Here is a 22,034-nt window from a genome sequence, read left to right as displayed (position 1 = left end):
TGACCCAAGTTTGTCGAGTTCATCCTCCAGCGTGACTACACAGTCTTGCTACATATTCTCTGCTTTCCGTTGGGCTATTTCTGCCATATGAACCCTTGATTCCAGGGATCTGTTCTTGTGAATACCACTACTGTGTATGCCCTCTGTAAAGAGAAATATCAAAATACGATAAAATTCAATTCTCAGTTCTGAAGTGAAATTGCTCCGATAGTCCCACCCACATTACATAAATCAATATGTACAGGATTACTGACTGTGACATTGAAATACCAAACATTTCCTGCTTTTCATTTAGAAAATTGCAAGTAAAACTAGTCCTGTTTCTTTAAACAATGCTCATCTTTCCATGATTCATCAAACAAATGGACTGTGAACCATAATACCACGGTCACATTTGATCTACGGCGGCCGTACGGCGAGTCGAAAACAGCCGTTTTATTCATTTTTATTCAAGCCACCTGTGTCATGTATGTATAGCTAGTACCAAAAAAATGTTAAAACGGCTGTTTTCAACTCGCCGCACGGCCGCCGTAGAGTAAATGTGACCAAGGTATAACTATCACATGATTAACAAAGAAGTCAGAAAACTACCAGGTAACAATCTTCTTCTGCTAAAATCACTGAAATTCACCATTATTTAAATTTGTTGCCTATTGGAAGCACACAGATCCTGTACAATGATGGATCCAGAGTACTATAGAACAATGTTTCTCATTGGATATTGCTTCAACCTGTGTGTCTTACAGATATAAAATGGTTCTCAGAATACCAATTAAAAAAGATTTTAAGGGTATTTTATCTCACTGATTTTAACAGAGATAAAATATTTTATCCGTGATAAAATGGATTTCAGAATACCACCTCAGAACATTATTATCCTAGTTGTTATCCCTTGATCATTTTCTTTGATTGAAGTATCATTAACCCGTTGCCAACAGGAGCCGGATATATACGGTTCCCTAAAACTTATTCATGTACGGGAGCCGTATATAGTCGGTTCCCCAAAGGCTATTACTCGCATCCATTTGCAGGCTTTAAAAATACAATTTCATACTATGTTTCTGCCTTTTCTGTGTTATAATTACAATGTCCATTAATTAAACTACACATTCCAGAAAGTCATACGTTTTTACCTTTTGTTTCTATAGTTTATAAAGCATTATAAAACGAGTTATGCTTCGAAGAGAGTCCAATATTGGCGTACAGTGGGCATTGCCGCGATGGAAGCTTGATTTCAACGATTTTCAGTTTCGCAGAACCACGTATATACCGTAATCAATAAAAGTGAGGGAAAACAATGGGAGCAGCGAAATGCAACCCAAAACGCACGCAGAGCTGCGTGCGTGCGCTGATATGATCAACGATAGATCGAAAACGATCGATACTTTATAAGATTGCTTGTGAGGTTTCAAAAAGTCCGGGGTTCGATCCCGGCCGCGGCACCTATGCCCGTGAGCAAGGCATTTAATCTACAATGCTCTTTTATCCTGCTTTTCAAATAAATGAAAATGCTATATGCATTACTGCTAACTAGGTGTGCACTTCTTTTTAAAAAAATGGCGCCGTTGATAAAATATAGGAAGAAGAAAAATCATGGTTTCAGTTTATAACACATCGATTTTTGTTTTCTTCTTTCATTTAGGTGCATTATTTTGCCTCTTGAAAATGGCTGTCATAATATTCAACTTCATGAACTGATCAAGCTAGATCAAACTAGAAGAGAGTACACGACTTTAAGTTGATATCGATTTCTATAATCCTAAACAAAAAGTGTATACAGCTGGCTATTGAGAATACCTCGGATCGTACGTACACTCTATTTTGTTCTAACGATACGGATGTGGTAATTGATGGAGGCATGGCCCCCTTTCCTTTGAAAATCACAAAAGGGCATCCAGCGAAGGTCAATAAAGTTGCCACTTACTAACAATGTAAAAGAGTGACTTGAAAGGGAAGGATGTACGGATGAATTCACACTTTGTCAGTTTGGTTTAACACCAAAGAGTGATAAACGCCGTGACATAGGCATAATCATGCTAATGAAGACTAATATGTGTTATTTACGATGTACAAAGTATATGAAGCATGTTTTATCCATATCAGTAAATCTCATATGAATTTTCGAAAAAAAATCTAAGGTTTCCCCAATTGATTTTATTCTGATTGAGTATGTTATCGTGGTTTGGTTTGACCTGCATATAAAAAAAATGTGATGCGATAGGAATCCAGAGCATGGAGTAAATATGCATTCCATGGATATATTATTCGAGAAGATAGAGGGAATGAAAAGCAGAATATATTAAAATAAAATATTTATGTTTATGTCTGCAAACAGGCCTATAATGCTTTTCACGGAACAAATGATGTAAGCCGGGTAATGAATAAGTAGAGCGCCTTGATCACAATGTTTAGTGGATATTATATGAATTATTAATCATTATCATCATGCGGCTCGTTTAATTTTTTTTTAATTGCTTGTTAGAAGGGTGCGAGAAAAAACGGCATAAAGCATATTGTGATTCCATATACGTCCATTCAGTTATTTGTTTCATTTTTGGCCGTACTCCATAGAATATAACAGACGTTCAACTTTGATAAAGATAAATATGAGATAAAGCAATCAGTACATGAACTGATTAATAAAGACAATTAATTAATTAATTAGAGATAATATATATCACTTAATATGAGCTGGAATATGATATTTAGGCAGGCGAGAATGGCCTTTCTATGTATCTCTTTTGAAGCACGCTCTTCCTCTTACAGTTCTCTAATTAACTCGTTATATTTGTATTTTCATCGGAGCTCTTATGGATTGTTGGCTACAAGGAAAAAGGAAGTGGAGAAATAAAACATAAGAATTATTTTAATACATCGAAATTCTGTAAAGGTGAATGTACTGGGTGAGAAATTATATACACTTACGACATTTTAGAAAATTATACTTTGGCAATGCAGGTTATTATTTTCAGAGTCCTTTTTCATATTGACGAAATTGGATATTAAAACAAACTGAACGCAGGAAATAATAATTTCCGAACGGAAAGTTCCTAAAATGTTAATCAAATCATATATTGTCCGAAAATTTGACAGTGAGTGTGGCGAAACAAATGGGGGGGGTTAAATGATGGAATATAATTTATATGCACTAGAATAAAAAAAAAGGGTATAAAATAGTAATGGTGTAACTTGGGTTGCGATTTCATTGCTGACCTCTATTTCTCCCCCCCCCCCTTTGCTTGTCAGAAAAAAGTAAAGAAAAAGTAGCGCATTTATAGTCCCCTCCACCAAGAATTCCTTGGTTCACCGCCGATCTCTGACAACTAGAATACCAGCAAAACCGAAAATGTCTTTCTGGTCACACTCATTTTTTTCCATTTTAAATTGACCAACATATACTTAAGTTATTTTTTCTTGCATTTTCCATGAATTACTAATCATTTGTTGATCATTAAATCCTTTGCACATAAATGTCAAGAAAATAACCACACACGTTCTAAACTAGTGAAATAAACTGAGAATTGAGTAAGTTCACAATAAATAAAACGGTTTGCAGGGACTTATTGTATATTCTTGGATAATGAAAGGCAGAATGTCTTGTTTTTAATACAATTTTAATTACTAGAATCATTTGATACATAATATTCATTTTTTTACACAAATACATGGCAACGTCTCCGTTGGATTTTGAATTAAGGAAATAATTTGGAGGTTTTTGTTGAACATTTCTCGACGACGTATAAAATCTAGAAATCATTTGAAATTGATTATGGGCCGAATATGCCGGGCACCTATCCTAATGTAGGTTCTATTTTTTAGTATGGGTTGGGCTTGGAGGGCCGGGTTTGGACATATTTCTGTGATGACGAGAATATACTCAGAAGGGAAAAAATAGAGAGAGGGCCGGGGGCACGGAACGGGAGATGAAGAAGAGAGAGAGAGCATAACCCACTTGTCTGCGCTGTGTTGTAGTACATTTTTTTCGATTAAAAGCGCCTCGTATGAAATTGAACCCTCTCCCCCCTGCGTAAGCTACTGATTGAATAGAAGGGAAAAAAGTAAAGGGAAAATAGAGGAGAGAGAGAATATAAGTAGAGGTTGACTAGAGGTAAGGGGATTAGAGAGAGTAGAGGGGATGGCATTCATGACAATAACAATAATATTTTTCAATCGAATTAAACTAACGTTTTTTATTCTTTACATGTAAAGTATTCAAATGTTTACATAATATCAATGATAACAATTATAAACATTACTATCAACACTAACAATGATAATAACAAATAATAAAAGAAAATATAACAATCGGATAATAAAAAAATAATAATAATATTGATAATAATAACAACAATGGTTAAGATTATGAATATATTAATAAGACAAAGAAAAAGATAAAATAAAAAAGCAGACGAAACAGAAAAAAGATGAAGGGAGAAGATAATGGTGATCATGGGGGATGGGGTGGGCTAACTTAAGTAATTGGATGATAAATGATAAATAATCTTCATAATAATTGTCGTATACCACCTTGCAAATTTTAATCGAGAAGATTATGATTTCTTGTTCAGAAAGTATTACTTGTATGCATATAACGATATTTTGAAGATTCATGTTTTGGGGGGCATACTTTTAAAAGGAAATATCATATTCTTCATTTTTTTTCATTTTGCATGAAGAGAAAAACAGAGAGAACAAAATTAAGCAAAATAGGACGACGGGAGTAAAAGAATGAGAATAGGTATAAAGAGAAGATAAGACGACGAAGAAAAAAGGCGAAAAAAAGAAGCACAAGCAAATTCATAACAAGAATAAATAGAAGGGAAATAGAAAGAGAAAACTTAGGAGATGGAGGTGTAGGATTACACAATTATCAGTGAAGAAGAAGGAGAAAATGAAAAGGGAGCATTATAAAAAAGGAAGAAAAAACAAGGAGGATTTCATTTGCAAGAGGAAACAAAGCAAGACTATATCAAGGGAGAAGGGGGGTCTATAAATAGGAAGTATAAGAACAAAAAGATGAGACAGAGATCGAACAAAAGAAGAAAGGAAATGAGGATGATAAGATAAGAAGAATATCGAAAAAAAAGAATATGAGAAGAAAAGAAATGAGAATAATAATTTTGATAATAATAAGAAGATCGAAAAAGAAGAAAAGGAAGAAGGAAGGGAGAATATTATGATAATAGTAACATTATGAGAATATTATGATAATAGTAATATCGAAAAAGAAGAAGTCCAAGAAGAACTTCAAAACCCACATCACCAACAATACATTCTCAAAGAAGTCACTCTGTACGGACATAATAATATAGCACTGGAGCGACAGGTGAGCTCTGAACTCCGAGCAGCCAAAACAGGAAATGAACTACGCATGCGCGAAAACTATCGATCGATCAATTCACTCATCGTGGATCGCACACACGCTTTTGTAATCAACGATCCAGCTCGCACGCACGGAACAATGGAGCTGTTCGAACTTGACATGGCCGGCTGATTAATCTCGTTTGGGGTGTTAGAACCTATTCTACTATGCCGTCGCGAACGGGTTAAAGAGCAGATATTAAACTTTTTGAGGCATGATTTTTTTTTGAAGTTCAGACACTGTCTGCCAAATGATTTTTGGGCATCCCTTCTTTAGATTTGTATTTCTACTCATACATGAATGGCTTAAATATTGCCAAAGTTACATCAAATGGGATGTTTGATGTTATTAATTTATGTTAAAACATACAGTATATCAATTATAAAAAATGCCCAAGTCCATAAGAGTAGGAGTGGGCTATAAATGGGTGATTATTGGTTTTAATGTGGGAACAGTTTTTTTGTGTTCCTTTTACCTTATCTCAACATGAAATGACAATATTTTTTGTCTCGGGTCCGAGAAAAAAGTGTGCCGGGCCAAAATCCAAAATGGCCGCCAAAACCCCCAAAATCACAGTTTTGGCCACAACTTCTTTATTTGGTGGTCTTTTTCTCTGGTTTTGGTGTCTATTCATATGTGTTTGGGGGTAGGCAATTTGTTTTTCCTATAATTAGTACTTTTAAACCTAGGGTTGCAAAATTCCCGGGAATTTTCGCGGTGGAAACTTTCCATGGGAATAAACGGGAATTTATTGGGAATTTTGGGAATTTTCGGCAATTTTCGGGAATTTTCAAGAAGTGTTGGGAATTTTCAAGAAATGTTGGGAATTTTCAAAAAGTAGCAATTTTCTGATATTTATATACAGGAATTGAAAGGATTGTTCTGGCAGATGATGCTTGATTGTGCTTTGTCAGCAAGTTTCAAGCAAAATATAAATGCTAAGACAGTCAGACAAGGCAGAATTTCAATGAATTTCATGTAAAAGTTGATTTACTGTTTTACTGGTTGAATGGTATGTGCGATGGCAGTACATGTACACTGCAAATGCTTTACACTAATCATTAGTGTAAAGCATTTGCAGTGTACATGTACTGCCATCGCACATCATCTGCAAAAAGATGATAATATCTAAGAGACATTAGTGACTAATGTCTCTTAGATATTATCATCTTTTTGCAGATGAGAATCATTATTAATAATAATTATGGCATTATTGTTATTAGCATTATATTATTATTATATTATCATCTATTTCTCATTATTTCTGCATAGCAGAAGTGAGAACTTTGTGCAGTTTGTAGCGTTAATTTGATGAGTATATAGTTTTCTGGCTCAAGCTTAAAGTTATCTTCAGTTCAATTAACCCTTATAGTAATAAACAGTATTTGTAAAATACTAGATCAAATTAAATGAAACTGATATGAGATTGTCATTTAATGTCACTAAAGATATGAAATTGATAACAAGTTTCTCAATCTCAATCAAGGTCAAAGGTCATTTGATGTCAACAAACTTTAGCAGTGCATTTTTTTTTCTCCCTTTGCAAAAAATGATTCATCTTTATTGTTTTCAAAGTCACCCATTTTAATAATGATATTTCTTGCCACCCCCATGTTTTCGGGGGGCATCTCAGAAATGAAGTTGTAATATAATATTTTTTGTTCCTGGACCTGATTTTCCCATTTTTAGACTCAAGCCAGTGCCATAGCTGCTGGTGGGATTAGTCTACTGTGCAAACCTAGTCTGCAGGCACAGACCCTGATTGAAACTTTGATCAAAAATGGGTCTCCATGCAAAGACTAGCACAAAAAATCTTGCTGTTTCCTGAGCGTTAGGGCCTTCTGTACACAAGGCACGAGTAGGCTGCACATTCAGACCCTTAACTCGAGTGAAGGCTTTGCACAGCAGACTAGGCAAACCCTTCACTCAAGGAAAGTGGTCTGAATAAGCAGCCTAAGGTTTCTGCCAATGACTAGTGTACAGAAGGCCCTTTTGTTCAACAGAAAGTTGTATTCGTGCTAGTCTTGTTTGAAGTCCAAATTGTGGATCAAAGTTTCAATAAGGGTCTGTGCATGCAGGCTACATGTAGGGAGCAGTGTTCTCTTATTAACATGCTATTATATAGTGGCAGGTTCTCACATAAAAAACATTGACATTTAAAGAAAAATGAAAAAGAAAGTGTAATGCAAAGTATTTTTTTTTCATGTTGAATTGAAAAGCTTCATTTTGTACAGCTCCATCATGTTACTACATTTTCATACACTACATGTAGTTTGATATTTTATACCATGGGCAATTTAAAGAATGAAGACTAGTATAAATACAAATGGGAAATATGATATTTTAGGTTATCAATTTATAATTTGTATTAAAAAAAAGAATTTATCACTTTTTGTGAAAAAATGAAAATTCCCGAAAATTCCCAAAATTTCCGGAAAGTTTCCAGCCTTTTGCAACCCTATTTAAACCATTATTTGTAGAGTTAAAAGGTAATTATACCTAAATTTTCAAATTTTTATAGCCTTTTTTCCAGCCAAAAAGCAGGTTTTATCGTCCTGGTGTTCTTGGATTTTAGATGGTTCGAGTTCAACAATAGAAAGCACATTCATAGAGCTATATCGCTTTTTTTTCCTCTTCTATGGGTTTTACGGATATTTGTGAAATATATCTTATTAAATGAATTTTTTTTTATTATTTGTAGGGGCTATACAGTATACAAGGTACTGTTACTGTACATACTACACTGCATTATATATCCATGCATTGACCACCATGACATATGACAAGGCCTGTATATAAACTATAGTGTCATACATTAGAAATAAGCTCCTAAGGTTTAAAATTAAATTGTGAATTGTGAATTTGATTGCTTGTCAGCTGATATACATGATGAAACCAGCAACGTTAATTGCACATAAAAATATCACATATATATCATATATGTACATCACATATCTAGCCATATCTTCTTCATTTGGAGGCTTTTTTACCTGGTTGTGGTGTCTAACTGGCCTATGTTTATGGGGTCAGGTAACTATCATGGTAATATTGATCAACAGCCAATCAGATCAGAACCAAGGATTCCATGCAAGTTACCATTAAGTTAACATGATGGTAAATTTTTATGCAACGAGGCCCAGAATAGCTACAGTGTAAATGCCATGATGTGGAGTTAATTACCTTTCTCCGCCCCCTGAATTAGAATATTTGACAAAACATGTCCTCAGTTTCTGAGACAAAACATACATGTATCTTCGATTTCTGAGGCATCTTATTCCAAACCTAAGAGCTCATTTCTACAAATGTACATGTATAACACTGTAGTTTATACAGGCCTTGTCATGGTGGCCAATGCATTTATGCAGTGCAGTATGTACAGTACATTGTAGCCCCTATGGATAATTAACATTTTTTTTATTTAATAAGATATATTTCACAAATATCCGTAAAACTCATAGGAGAGGAATAAAAACGACATCGCTCTATGAAGGTGCTTCCTATTGTTGACCTCGTACCATCTAAAATCCAAGAATCCCAGGACGATAAAACCTGCTTTTTGGCTGAAAAAAGGCTATAAAAATTGGGAAATTTAGGTATAATTACCTTTTAACTCTACAAATAATGGTTTAAAAGTACTAATTATAGGAAAAACAAATTGCCTACCCCCAAACACATATGAATAGACACCAAAACCAAAGAAAAAGACCACCAAATAAAGAAGTTGTTGCCAAAATTGTGATTTTTCGGGGTTTTGGCAGCCATTTTGGATTTTGGCCCGGCACACTTTTTTCTCGGACCCGAGAGAAAAAATATTGTCATTTCATGTTGAGATACATTACAATGAATAAAAAAAAACTGTTCCCATATTGAAATTACAAAAAAAGTATTTTTGACCCATGTATAGCCCACTCCTAATAAAAGGTCATATCAAGAAAAAAAAATGGGCAATTGAAGTATAGGCCTATTTGGCCAAATGACATCAGAGAACATCATAAAACAAATTCAAGTGTACCTTTTTTAAGGAACATTCACTTTACTTGTGTCGGGGTGGGGGCCTTTTGTCTGGTGGCTTGTCTGGTCGTTTTTAGAATCATATGGACTTGGGTCATTTTTACATTCATACACATGGTTAACTATTCTTGCAATCATACCAGATTTTCCGCCTTTATTTAAGGTATTTCCGAGAAAATGTCAGATTTATCATTTATACACAAGATGAGTCATTGTATAGGAACAATTTCCATATTCAAATCAATTTCACCAAAAAATTGAATTTGGGCCATTCTTATATTCAGATACTCAATTTTCAGTTATGTTTTTTTCTGGGACACACTGTGAAGACAATTACAAATAGTGCACAACTTACCACTGGTTCTGGTGGCATTCCTGGGCATCTTCTGGACATCTGATCTGATTTTTTTTAGTTCATCCTCCTGCATGACCACCTTTTCCTGATTTAACTCCATATTCAGCGCTTCCCGTTTGGCCACTTCTGCCAGATGGAACCTCTTTTCCAGGGCTGTGTTCTCGTGAATAGCACTCTATACCCTCTGGAGAAACATAAATTTAAAGAGAAAACTTACAATGTAGTTCTTTCTTCTCAAGTGGAATGACTCTGACAATCTCACCTGCTTTACATAAATCAATAAACAAGAATTGATGACTTTGTGACATTGAAAAATTTTCTTGTTTACATTATCCATTGATTATACAATGTAATAATCAAAGGCCATGGAGGGGCAAAGTTTCTGGGACGCACTGATAATCATATCATATTGGATGGTTCAGAATCGAATACCAAAAATATTTGCCAAAGAGTTTGGGCAAAGATTCCATGAATCACAGATTAGTGTATATTATTGGCCCTATCGTGTTGAATATTTCTTGTATTCCATGATAATAAAGCCATCCAACATAATTATCATCTCCCCCCTGCAAAAAAGATGGAGAAATTTGATTGAATAAGTCATATCATATAAATATGGCTTCATCACTTCATAAGGAAAAATTTAGAACTTGAATGAAGTTCATGATGACGTCATTGAGTGTCATGCTGTTTATGGTCACATTTGTTCTACGGCGGCCGTACGGCGAGTCGAAAACTGCCGTTTCAACATTTTTTGTCCAACTACATATAGGTGGTTTGAATCAAAATTGATAAAACGGCCGTTTTCGACTTGCCGTACGGCCGCCTTAGAACAAATGTGACCATGGTATTAGCTGCGCATTACATTGTTTTCATTGTTTTATGCATTGTATCTTTCACGCATTTGTGCATACGCATTATGCTGTTAAATATGCTCTCATATTCAATGACAAATTTTCTACAGGAGCCTGTGGGATATTTGTCGGATTTTGGTCCTTTCTAGGGATACGCTCTGATACTGCACGAGCAATTGATGCAGAACAAAATATGCGTTTTTAATGCATCGCTAAAACACTCTGTATAGATGATAATTATAAATACTGCACAACTTACCACTGGTTTCTGGGCATCTGAGCTGAATTTCTTGAGTTTATCCTCCAGAGGGACAACAACCTTTTCCTAATCTAACTCCATATTCTGCGCTTCCCCCTGGTCCAATTCTACCAGATGGAACCTCTTTTCTAGTACTCTATATCACCTCTGTAGAAACATAAATTTAAGAGAAGACTTAGTTCTTGGTTCTGAAGTGGAATGACTCTTAAAATCTCACCTGTTTTACACATTTCAAAATATCCACAGGATTGTTGACTTTGTGACATTGAAACATTTTCTTGTTCACATGACCTGTTGATTATACAATGTAATAATCAAAGGCCATGGAGGGGCAATGTTTCTGGGACGCACTAATAATCATATCATATTGGATGGCTCAGAATGGAATACTAGAAATATTCCAAGAATTTGGGCAAAGATTCCATGAATCACAGATGAGTGTAATATCGGCCCTATCGAATGGACTATTTTTTGTATTCTATGCTAATAAAGCCATCCAATATAATTATCATCTTCCCACCCCCTGCCCCCCCCCCCCCCCCGCAAAAAAGATGGATAAATTTGATTGAACAAGTCATATCACATATGGCATTATCAATTCATAAGATCAATTTGCAACTTGAATGTAGTTCATTATGATGTTAGTGTTGTGCTCTTATGCTGCGTATTGTGTTCATTGTTGTGCGCGTTCTATCTTTCACGCATTCGCGCATGCGCACTAAACTGATGAATATGCTGTCATAGTCAATAATAAATTTGTACAGGAGCCTATGGTATATTCATCGGATTTCAGACCATTCTAGGGATAAGCTCTGATACTGCACGGGCAATTGATGCAGAACAAAATACGCATTTTCATTGCATCTCTACTCTGTATAGATGATAATTACAAATACTGCACAACTTACCACTGGTTTCTGGGCATCTTCTGGACATCTGAGCTGAATTTCTCGAGTTCATCCTCCAGCGTGACAAAAACCTTTTCCTAATCTAAATACATATTCTGCGCTTCCCGCTGGGCCGATTCTGCCAAATGGAACCTCTTTTCTAGTGCTGTGAGTGTGTTCTGGTGAATAGTACTCTATATTCCCTCTGTATGAACATAAATTTAGGAGAAAACTTTATAGTTCTTTCTTCTGAAGTGGAATAACTCTTAACCATCTAACCTGCTTTACACAAACCAATATCCACAGGATTGATGACTTTGTGACATTGAAACATTTTCTTGTTTACATTACCTGTTGATTATACAATTTAACACTATGGCTTTATTCAGTCAAATTTTTGTATATGTTTCAAGTATTCAACTCCCCCATATAAGTTCTATATATAGGGCTGGATATATTATTCTGAACCTTCTCCATGTTTTTACTTTCAATTTTAGTGGGGGTGCATATGGAACTCTTAGTCTTAGTGTACCTACATTTTATTTTCTTCCCTATTTCTTTTCATATTGAGACTCTCACTGTCTATTCATTGGAGCCTTCAACCAACAAACTCTGGCTCCGTCATATCCACATCTCTCTTGTATTTGTTCAATTTTTCTCAGTCCAATTTTATCTGATTTTTATCATCGTATTCTTTGATTTTCTGTTTCCACACAACTTCCCAAGGCAAAGCCCAGATACGGTGGCACTTGTTCCAAAGGTTTCATTTCCTTTTAATGAAGGTAGGACACAATCGCTCACACTATTGCGAGGTTAATATATGCTATATGAACCTCGCACAACCAACGTGTTTACGCAATGGATTTTAGAGTTGTTGTTAACATCGCCTCATGACGTGATTGCTGTTAGCCGAAATCCATTCCCCTACTCACCAGGGCTTTTTCTGGTAGAAAGCGTTCCATTTTCAATTTTTAACATATTTTTTAATTAAAAAGGACACAAAAAAGAGCAAAATCCCTTACTTCCGCCTGGAAAGTGGCTTCGCACGTCTCTTCCACGGAAATAAAAGGAAGGTCGTTGGTGGCGCTAATACAGCAGAGCTGCCAACCTGGACAAGAACATTTCAGTATTTTTAAAGCTGAAAATCAGTATTTTGGTGAGGAAATCAGTATTTTCAAAGAAATACCATAGGACAACACACAATTAACTGAAACTTGAGAAATCAGTATTTTGCATGAAACCATCAGTATTCTTCTCATTTTTCAGTACTAAATACTGAAAATCCATACTACTTGGCAGCTCTGATACAGTTCACAACCTTAATTCAGCTTGTCGGTATTTTTAAAACTAGATTCCTGATTCATTGTATGCGCAATTCCAATGATTGTTTGATAAAATAGAGACACCAATAAATGCAATAACTGAAACAAGTGGAATGCCTCTGGCCGTCTCACCTGCATCACGCGGTTCAATATAGCAGCAGTGCTGACTTTGAATACTACTCTAACTCGCACAAGATGTTCAGTGATACATGGTTACTCTTATGTCCACTTTTTATGAACTAGACCAATAAACTTACAGAGATATCATGGTTATTCAACAAAAAACCCCAACATGGCCAAAGTTCATTGACCTTACATGACCTTTGACCTTGATCATGTGACCTGAAACTCGAACAGGATGTTCAGTGATACTTGATTACTCTTATGTACAAGTTTCATGAATCAGATCCATAAACTTTCAAAGTTAGGATGGTAATTCAACAGATATACCCAATTCGGCCAAAGTTCATTGACCCTAAATGACCTTTGACCTTGGTATGTGACCTGAAACGCACACAGGATGTTCAGTGATACTTGATTACTCTTATGTCCAAGTTTCATGAACTAGGTCCATATATTTTCTAAGTTATGATGACATTTCAAAAACTTAACCTCAGGTTAAGATTTCGATGTTGATTCCTCCAACATGGTCTAAGTTCATTGACCCTAAATGACCTTTGACCTTGGTCATGTGACATGAAACTCTAATAGGATGTTCAGTAATACTTGATTAACCTTATGGCCAAGTTTTATTAACTAGGTCCATATACTTTAGTTATGACATCATTTCAAAAACTTAACCTCAGGTTAAGATTTGATGTTGACGCCGCAGCCGTCGGAAAAGCGGTGCCTATAGTCTCACTTTGCTTCGCAGGTGAGACAAAAACATGCTTTTCTTATTTTTGCTGACGATAATACTTTTTGGAAAATATTCAAAACGATGACAAATAAAAAATATATAGGAAATTCTACATACCTAGTTGAACGAAGCCCGGCAAGTGCTACCGTTCGTTTGCCAATTAACGTTCTACCAAACTCTTTACAGTAAAAAAATTGGACACTTTGCCGACTTCGCGTAACGCTTTGCATCGATTAATACATGTAAGATAGTTTTTGTGTCTAGTCTTTTCCTTGTACTTTGTAGTGTCTTTGATATGAAGATAAATCGCACGCCCTCTTTCGCTCTGTAGACGAAATATATTAGAACTCGCAAGGACCAAGGTTGTGTCTCGCCCACTTATGAAAATAATCAGAAATATCGTGATTTGCGAGGGCATGCAAGAGAATTATATCGAAACTTCTTTGTGAAATGACTGGGTTGGAAAAACACTTGTCATAAGAGCCTTGCACATAAACTTAAATGTTGACCTGAAAATGACCTTTGACCTTACCATGTGACCTCCGACTGCAGCATAACATGCTGGTCGCCTAAGTAAATCTACCATCCAAGTTTTGTTGAAAAGTAACTTACGGTTGCGGAGTTAGGTGTCATAAGACTGGAGTCTTGCATGTAAACTTTAACGTTGACCTCAAAATGACCTTTGACCTTACCATGTGACCTCGGACTGCAGCATAACATGCACGTCCCCCAAGTCTGTCTAACATCCAAGTTTAGTTGAAAAGTGACTTACGGTTGCGGAGTTAGGTGTCATAAGAGAGTCTTGCATGTAAACTATAACGTTGACCTGAAAACGACCTTTGACCTTACCATGTGACCTCCAACTGCAGCATAACATGCAGGTCCCCCAAGTCCATCTACCATCCAAGTTTGGTTGAAAAGCGACTTACGGTTGCGGCGTTAGGTGTCATAAGAGAGTCTTGCAAGTATACTTTAACGTTGACCTGAAAATGACCTTTGACCTTACCATGTAACCTCAGACTGCATAACATGCACGTCCCCCAAGTCCATCTACCATCCAAGTTTGGTTGAAAAGCAACTTACGGTTGCGGAGTTATATGTCATAAGAGTCTTGCATGTAAACTTTTAACGTTGACCTGAATATGACCTTTGACCTTACCATGTGACCTCAGACTGAAGCATAACATGCAGGTCCCCTAAGTCCATCTACAATCCAAGTTTGGTTGAAAAGCGACTTATGGTTGCGGAGTTAGGTGTCATAAGAGTCTTGCATGTAAACTTTAACGTTGACCTGAAAATGACCTTTGACCTTACCATGTGACCTCAGACTGAAGCATAACATGCAGGTCCCCTAAGTCCATCTACCATCCAAGTTTGGTTGAAAAGCGACTTACGGTTGCGGAGTTAGGTGTCATAAGAGTCTTGCATGTAAACTTTAACGTTGACCTGAAAATGACCTTTGACCTTACCATGTGACCTCAGACTGCAGCATAACATGCAGGTCCCCTAAGTCCATCTACCATCCAAGTTTGGTTGAAAAGCGACTTACGGTTGCGGAGTTAGGTGTCGTAAGAGTCTTGCATGTAAACTTTAACGTTGACCTGAAAATGACCTTTGACCTTACCATGTGACCTCAGACTGCAGCATAACATGCAGGTCCCCCAAGTCCATCTATCATCCAAGTTTGGTTGAAAAGCGACTTACGGTTGTGGAGTTATGTGTCATTACAGGTTTGTGACGGACGGACGCCGGACGACATTTGGATCCCTAACTAATTGAGTAAGTCTCGCCTTCACCTCTGGTGGGCGAGACAAAAAATCAACGCTTAAATTACACATTTTAATTTGAGTGACATTCATCATATTATTTAGGAATTGACTTCACATCGTTCGGTAAGTTTCGTAGGACTTCATTCTGTAAGTCGTCTTAATAATAAATTTGCGCTTTGGCCTTTGCAGAAATGGCATTTTTGAATGCGCCATGCCTTCAATTTTCCTGTAGTTGCATGGCAGCAGAAATGCAGCCATGGGTAGGATACAATACAAGGAGAGAGATACTTGGGAACTGCGTTATATGCGAATCGGGTGTGGTAGCTAAAAGTTACACAAGACACAAGCATGTTTAACTTTTAATTCCAGAAAATTAACTAACACAGACTTACATGTGTGGGGCTGAGTTGGCTGACATTGTCAATCTTGTCTGGAGATGCACAAGCTAAATTTCAAGGCAAAAATTTAGTCACAGTTCAGAAGTGGCATCATTATTTCTGCAGGAATAGAAACAACTCACAATGGCCGGCCCTCACAATCGCTACCAACATGTTTCAAGTTGCGTTGAGTTCTTTCATTTTAGTTTTTTAAATTTCGCACAAAATCTAGCCACAGACAGTGTAATGTAATGAAGAGAATAAGGGAAGAATATTTTATTAAGAAAATAATGCGCCCTCTAACTGAATAAACATTATAGTTTATCAGTTGAACAACTTAAAGGAGAATCAAACCTTTGGAACAAGATAGCTTGTGTGAAAACAGAAAAATCAAAGAAATAGATCAATGGAAGTTTGATAAAAATTGGACAAATAATGAGAAAGTTATGAGCATTTGAATATTGGGATAAAGTTGCGATTTCAAATTTAAAACTATACCACTATAATTGTAGGAGCTTGAGATGTAATTTTGAATCATTTTTGAATGATTTTAATGTTATAGAAGATCCTACTACTGTAGTTGGAGTCTCAGAAACATGGCTCAAAGAAAATGACTTGCAATTTATTGGAATCTCACATTTTGAATTTATAGGAAATTGCAGACAAAACAAGAGAGGAGGAGGTGTTGGTCTTTACATATCCAAAAGATTAAGATATAAAAGAAGGTTTGATTTAGATATTTTTCGTCGGTGACAGTGTAGAAAGCATATTTATTGAAATTGTTACTAAAGTTACCAATGTAATAGTTACTGTATTGTATAGACCGCCAGGTCAGAAGGTACAGGATTTTCTAGATGCAATACAACCAAGTCTGAATATTATTGAAGGAGAAAAGAAAGAGTGTATAGTAATGGGAGATTTCAATGTCGATGTATGTAGTAAGGAAACAAGTGTCCAGGATTTTCTAAACATGTTTCTTTCATACTCATACATTCCACAAATCTCTAAACCAACACGTGTGACTACAACTTCAGCTACAGCTGTTGATAATATTCTATATAATCATGTTGAAAATATTATTAGAGCTGGAATTTTAACAACAGATGTTAGCGATCATTTGACACCTTTTATGATTGTTGGTCTAAATGATCAGGTTGATACAGTGTCACATGAATATGTGAAAGTTGATTATAGTGACAAAAACATTGATAGATTTTGTTTACAATTGAACCTTACTGATTGGACATGTCTTTATGATATACATGACGTTAACAAATGCTATGACACCTTTTTGGATATTTTTAAACAATTGTATGATGAATATTTCAAGACTGTCATAGTAAAAAAGAAGGATGATAATAAAGCTAAACCATGGATGACTAAACAATTAAAACAAAAAATAAAAGAAAAAAATATTTTATATAAGAAATTCATTAAAAAACCTACATTATATCGACATGATACTTATAAAAGAAATCGTAATTTTATTAATAGTATGATTCGAACAGCAAAACGAGAATATTATCAGAAAAAGTTTGAATGCGCTAAACACAATATAAGATCTTTGTGGAATATGATTAATGAAGTAATGAACAAAAAAAGGCCTACAAATGATGATATGAGAATTGAACACAATGGTCAAATTTTTACAGAAAAACAAGATATTGTTAAGATTTTTAATGATTATTTTGTTAGTATTGGAAAAAAAATTCAAGACAGCATAGAAGCTGGACGTTCAGATCCTAAACTAGACATAAGTCACTGGTTAAAAGGAAATTACCCTTCGTCTATGTTCTTTTGTCCAGTTAAAACTTGTGATGTTATTAAAATTATTAAAGGACTAGATGCTAATAAAAGTCAAGGTTATGATGGTATCCATCCAAAAGTAGTAAAGCATTCTGCCTTTGCAATAGCCCAACCACTGTGTTATATCATTAATCTCTCAATTGAACATGGTGCTTTCCCAGATTCTTTGAAACTTGCCAAAGTTTTACCTGTCTTTAAAAAGGGAGATAAAACTCATTTGAATAATTACAGACCCATTTCTGTTTTAACTGTTTTTAGCAAGATCTTTGAAAAAATACTTTGTGATCAAATGATGACATATCTTGAAAAGAATAATATACTATATGAGAGACAATATGGGTTTAGAAAGAGACACAGTACTCATCATGCCCATTTAGATCTTACAGAAAAGATTGCCAACGCTTTTGAAAATAAAAAAAATTTGATTGGACTTTTTTTTAGACCTTTCGAAAGCCTTTGACTGTATGGATCACCGTATTTTAATGAAGAAATTATATTTTTATGGCTTCCGGGGTATTGCAAATGACTTAATAAGTAATTATCTATCTAACAGGAAACAGTTTGTTAGCATTGGAAATTTTACTTCTTCTGGCAATGCCATTTCTACAGGCATTCCCCAAGGTTCAAATCTCGGCCCTCTTCTCTTTCTGTTATATGTGAATGATTTACCGAACTCTAGTGATATATTATCTTTTATTTTATTCGCAGATGACACAAGCCTTTTTGTTTCTGATGATAATCTAGTAAGAGCATCAAATTGCATCAATATTGAGTTACGAAAAGTTCATTCTTGGTTTTTTGCAAACAAATTGTTACTTAATTTCGATAAAACAAATTTTAGTAATTTTCAAAACAAAAAATAAATGCCTGGATTTAAGTCAAATTAAAATATATATTGATGATAATGAAATACAAATGACAGAATCTGTAAAATTTCTTGGTGTGAAATTGGACAATAAATTAATTTGGAAAGATCATGTAGATGAAATTTCTCGTAAGATATCCTGTGTCATAGGAATATTGAGTAGAATTAGATATATTTTACCAATGTCAGTTCTCCTGAAATTATATAATGCTATGATCTTGCCACAGTTGAGTTATTGTAACATCATATGGGGAAATTGTCCAAAATACTTATTACAGAGGTTATATTTGTTGCAGAAACGTGCTATTAGAATAATAACAAAGTCATCATACCTTGCCCATACAAACATAATTTTTAAAAATCTCAATATATTAAAAATATTTGACCTGAATGTGTACTGCGTTGCCATATTTATGTATCAGTATTTTAAAAATGTTTTGCCTGAATGTTTTAATGATTTATTTATTTTTCAAAAGGCAGTCAATAAATATGCAACAAGAAACTATAATGATCTATACTTGCCAAAGTACAAATATGATTTTTCTCGTTCCATTATTAATTATAGAGGACCTATTATTTGGAATAATTTGAAATCAGAACAGAAATCTTATCAGTCAATGTCTCTTTTTAAAAGACAATACAAATCATATCTTATTAATCAATCGTTCATTAAATAGACTTTCAGTTGCCTGGTTTTTTGCCCTTTTGTATTTGGTGTATACTTTATTTATTTATTGTTATGTTATGTTCGGGGACTAGCCTTGATAGGCCTTTGGCCTTTGCTGGTCCCCTGCATCCGGTACTTGTATGTTGTGCTTTCATTTGTTGTAATTGTTATCTCTAAAATTGTATTTTGCTTTTTTATCCCTTTGCCTCTTTATAATACTTGTAAATATTGTTTTATCATGTTAAATGTATGATTTTATCTTGGATGCAATAAAAGGCCATATCGGCCAATCAATCAATCAATCAAATGCTATGGAGATCCTCAAATTGGCAATGCGACAAAGATGTGTGATGTTACTTGTAAACAACTCTGTGTTCTTTCTATAGGAGGGCATATACATGTAATACAGATTTTTAAAGAATACGTCATGGATAAGGAGTTTGAATCACAAGAAAAAGTAGAAAGAGACATTTTGGTATTTTACAGTCCAAAAAGGTGACCAGATTTCACAAAATGAAATATGGGACAATTGACAAACGAAGATCAACAAAGAAGCCCCACACAAAGTGTTAGACTTGTGAAAAAAATGTAAAGAATTGGAAGAGGTGAACGAAACAATGAAGGAGAGAAAGAAAAGAGATGATTGAGAAGGAAAGAACATAAAGGAAAACAGAAAAAATAACAGTAAGTTAGAATAAAAGGATGAAAGAAATAATATAAGAGATAAAAAAAGGTTTCCGTCATTCTTTGAAATGAATATAGAAAGAAAGAGAGAGGAAGGGAAGATGAATCAATGTCTGAAAGACATAATAAAGGAGAGAATTAAAGGGGGAAAGTAAGAAAAAGAAGGAGGAAAGAAATAATAAAGGAAATAAACATGTTTCCTTCATTCTTTGAAAGAAAGAAAGAAGAAAACTGGTAGGAAGGAAGGGAAAGAAAGAAACAAAAGAAAGAAACAAAGAATAAGGGAAAAGAATGAGAAGGGGAAAAAATAAAGAAAAGAAGAAAGAGTGGAAGGGAAAAGGAAGCCAAGGTAATTATAAGGAAAGAAAGAATGAAGAAAATAAAAAAGGATATTTAATAAAGAAGGAAATTAAGAGAAAGAAGGAAAGAAAGAAAAATGAACAGAGAGAGAGAAAAGAAAATGTCTAGGAAAGGAAGATAGGAAATAGATAAATGGTTTATTAATAAAAATCAAGACATCATCGCGGCCAAGGCCGAATTGCGATGTATTCACAAGGTAATAAATTCAAGTCACAAAAAATATTTAAACAATAACACAGATAATTACAAAATAAATAATACGGATAAAGTATTGGAAATAAAGATAGATGGAACAAAAAAGGGCAAGCAGAAAGGATAGGGTATAAATGAAAGAAAAAGGGAAAAGTTCAAACTTCAAGTAAACACAAAAATCCAATCATCTAATAAAAATAATAATTTTATTTGGTGTTTTTTAAAATGTATTTTTAAAATTTAGAAAATAAAATATTTTAGAAATGAATAAAATTTCAAAGTGAAACATATTGTCAAACTTAAAAAATAGATGAAACATCGCGGCATCGTGCACACCAAAACTCAAAACGAAAGCTGAAACAACTAGATCTATAAAAAGTCAATAACTTGTTCCTCCGATTACACCTCCAAATCATTAATCTGAGAATCCATAGTATAATTATAAGAATTTCCCGCCGATTTTGTGATTATTTTGGTGGAAAAACTGTTTATCATGTGAGATTGTTTTCACCATTGAGAATTTGCTTCGATCCTACATGCCTAGCTAGTAGCCTGCCACACACAGGCAGGAGGCCAGTTCGTTTGCAATGTATTGGGTGAGCAAGAAATCACCGCAGAACTTGCAAAAGTTTACAGTTATCGATTTAATTGTTGTCCCTGCTTCGTCAGCTGTTGGTTATTTAATAAAAATTCGTCACTTTTAAATGTATTAACTACATTTTGTTCAATATTCTGAAATACGGGACAAATAGGCGTCCCGGGAAGGGTTTGTCGGGACGCCGGGACATAGGAGCAAAATACGGGACAATCCCGGGAAATACGGGACGTCTGGTCACCCTGTCAGTCCGATCAAAGGGAAAGTTGTTCACAAGTGACATCACACATCCTTGTCGCATTGGCAATGGGAGGATCTCCATAGCATTAGTGATTGCAATATTCAAATGCTCATAACTTTCTCATTATTTGTCTGATTTTTCTCAAAGTTCAGTTTCTTTGTTCTTATCCTTTGATTTTTCTGTTTCGACACAAGTCTACTTAATAATAATAATACATAAGATTTATATAGCGAACTTTCCATCTTGTTTATTCCAAAGGTTTCATTCCCCTTTAAAGGAAACCAAAACCCGAGAAGAGAAGCAATCTTATTGGAAAGAGTAAAATGAGAGGAACAATTTAAAAAAAAGTTTCATCAAAATCGGTTATGAAATAAGCAAGTTATGGACGATTAAAAAGTCTTGTACTTACTATGTGGATCCTCAAATTGGCAAACGTGCTTCAAAATGGCTGATTTTGTGGACAACTCTCCATTTGCTTTGTACACATATTTTCAGATTTTCCCCTTTATTTTACATATTTCATATTATCTCCTCCTGACCTTGACATATGTGGTGTGGATTATATTTGC

At 34.9% G+C, this 22,034-nt stretch overlaps 1 long non-coding RNA gene across 1 annotated transcript; it reads right to left on the bottom strand.

Annotated features, from left to right (window-relative positions):
- Nucleotides 1-9,734: 9,734 nt before the first annotated feature.
- LOC121412776 lies at nucleotides 9,735-16,299 on the bottom strand. The gene is made up of 4 exons (XR_005969669.1): nucleotides 16,071-16,299; nucleotides 11,750-11,933; nucleotides 10,842-10,988; nucleotides 9,735-9,912 (listed from the first exon to the last, which is right to left on the bottom strand). It is a non-coding gene; the product is annotated as an uncharacterized LOC121412776 (long non-coding RNA).
- Nucleotides 16,300-22,034: the final 5,735 nt, after the last annotated feature.

Source organism: Lytechinus variegatus, chromosome 4 (assembly GCF_018143015.1).
Source record: "Lytechinus variegatus isolate NC3 chromosome 4, Lvar_3.0, whole genome shotgun sequence".
Taxonomy (NCBI): Eukaryota; Metazoa; Echinodermata; class Echinoidea; order Temnopleuroida; family Toxopneustidae; genus Lytechinus; species Lytechinus variegatus.
Note: the sequence above shows the minus strand (reverse complement) of the source record. Positions and strands in the feature narration are given on the sequence as shown.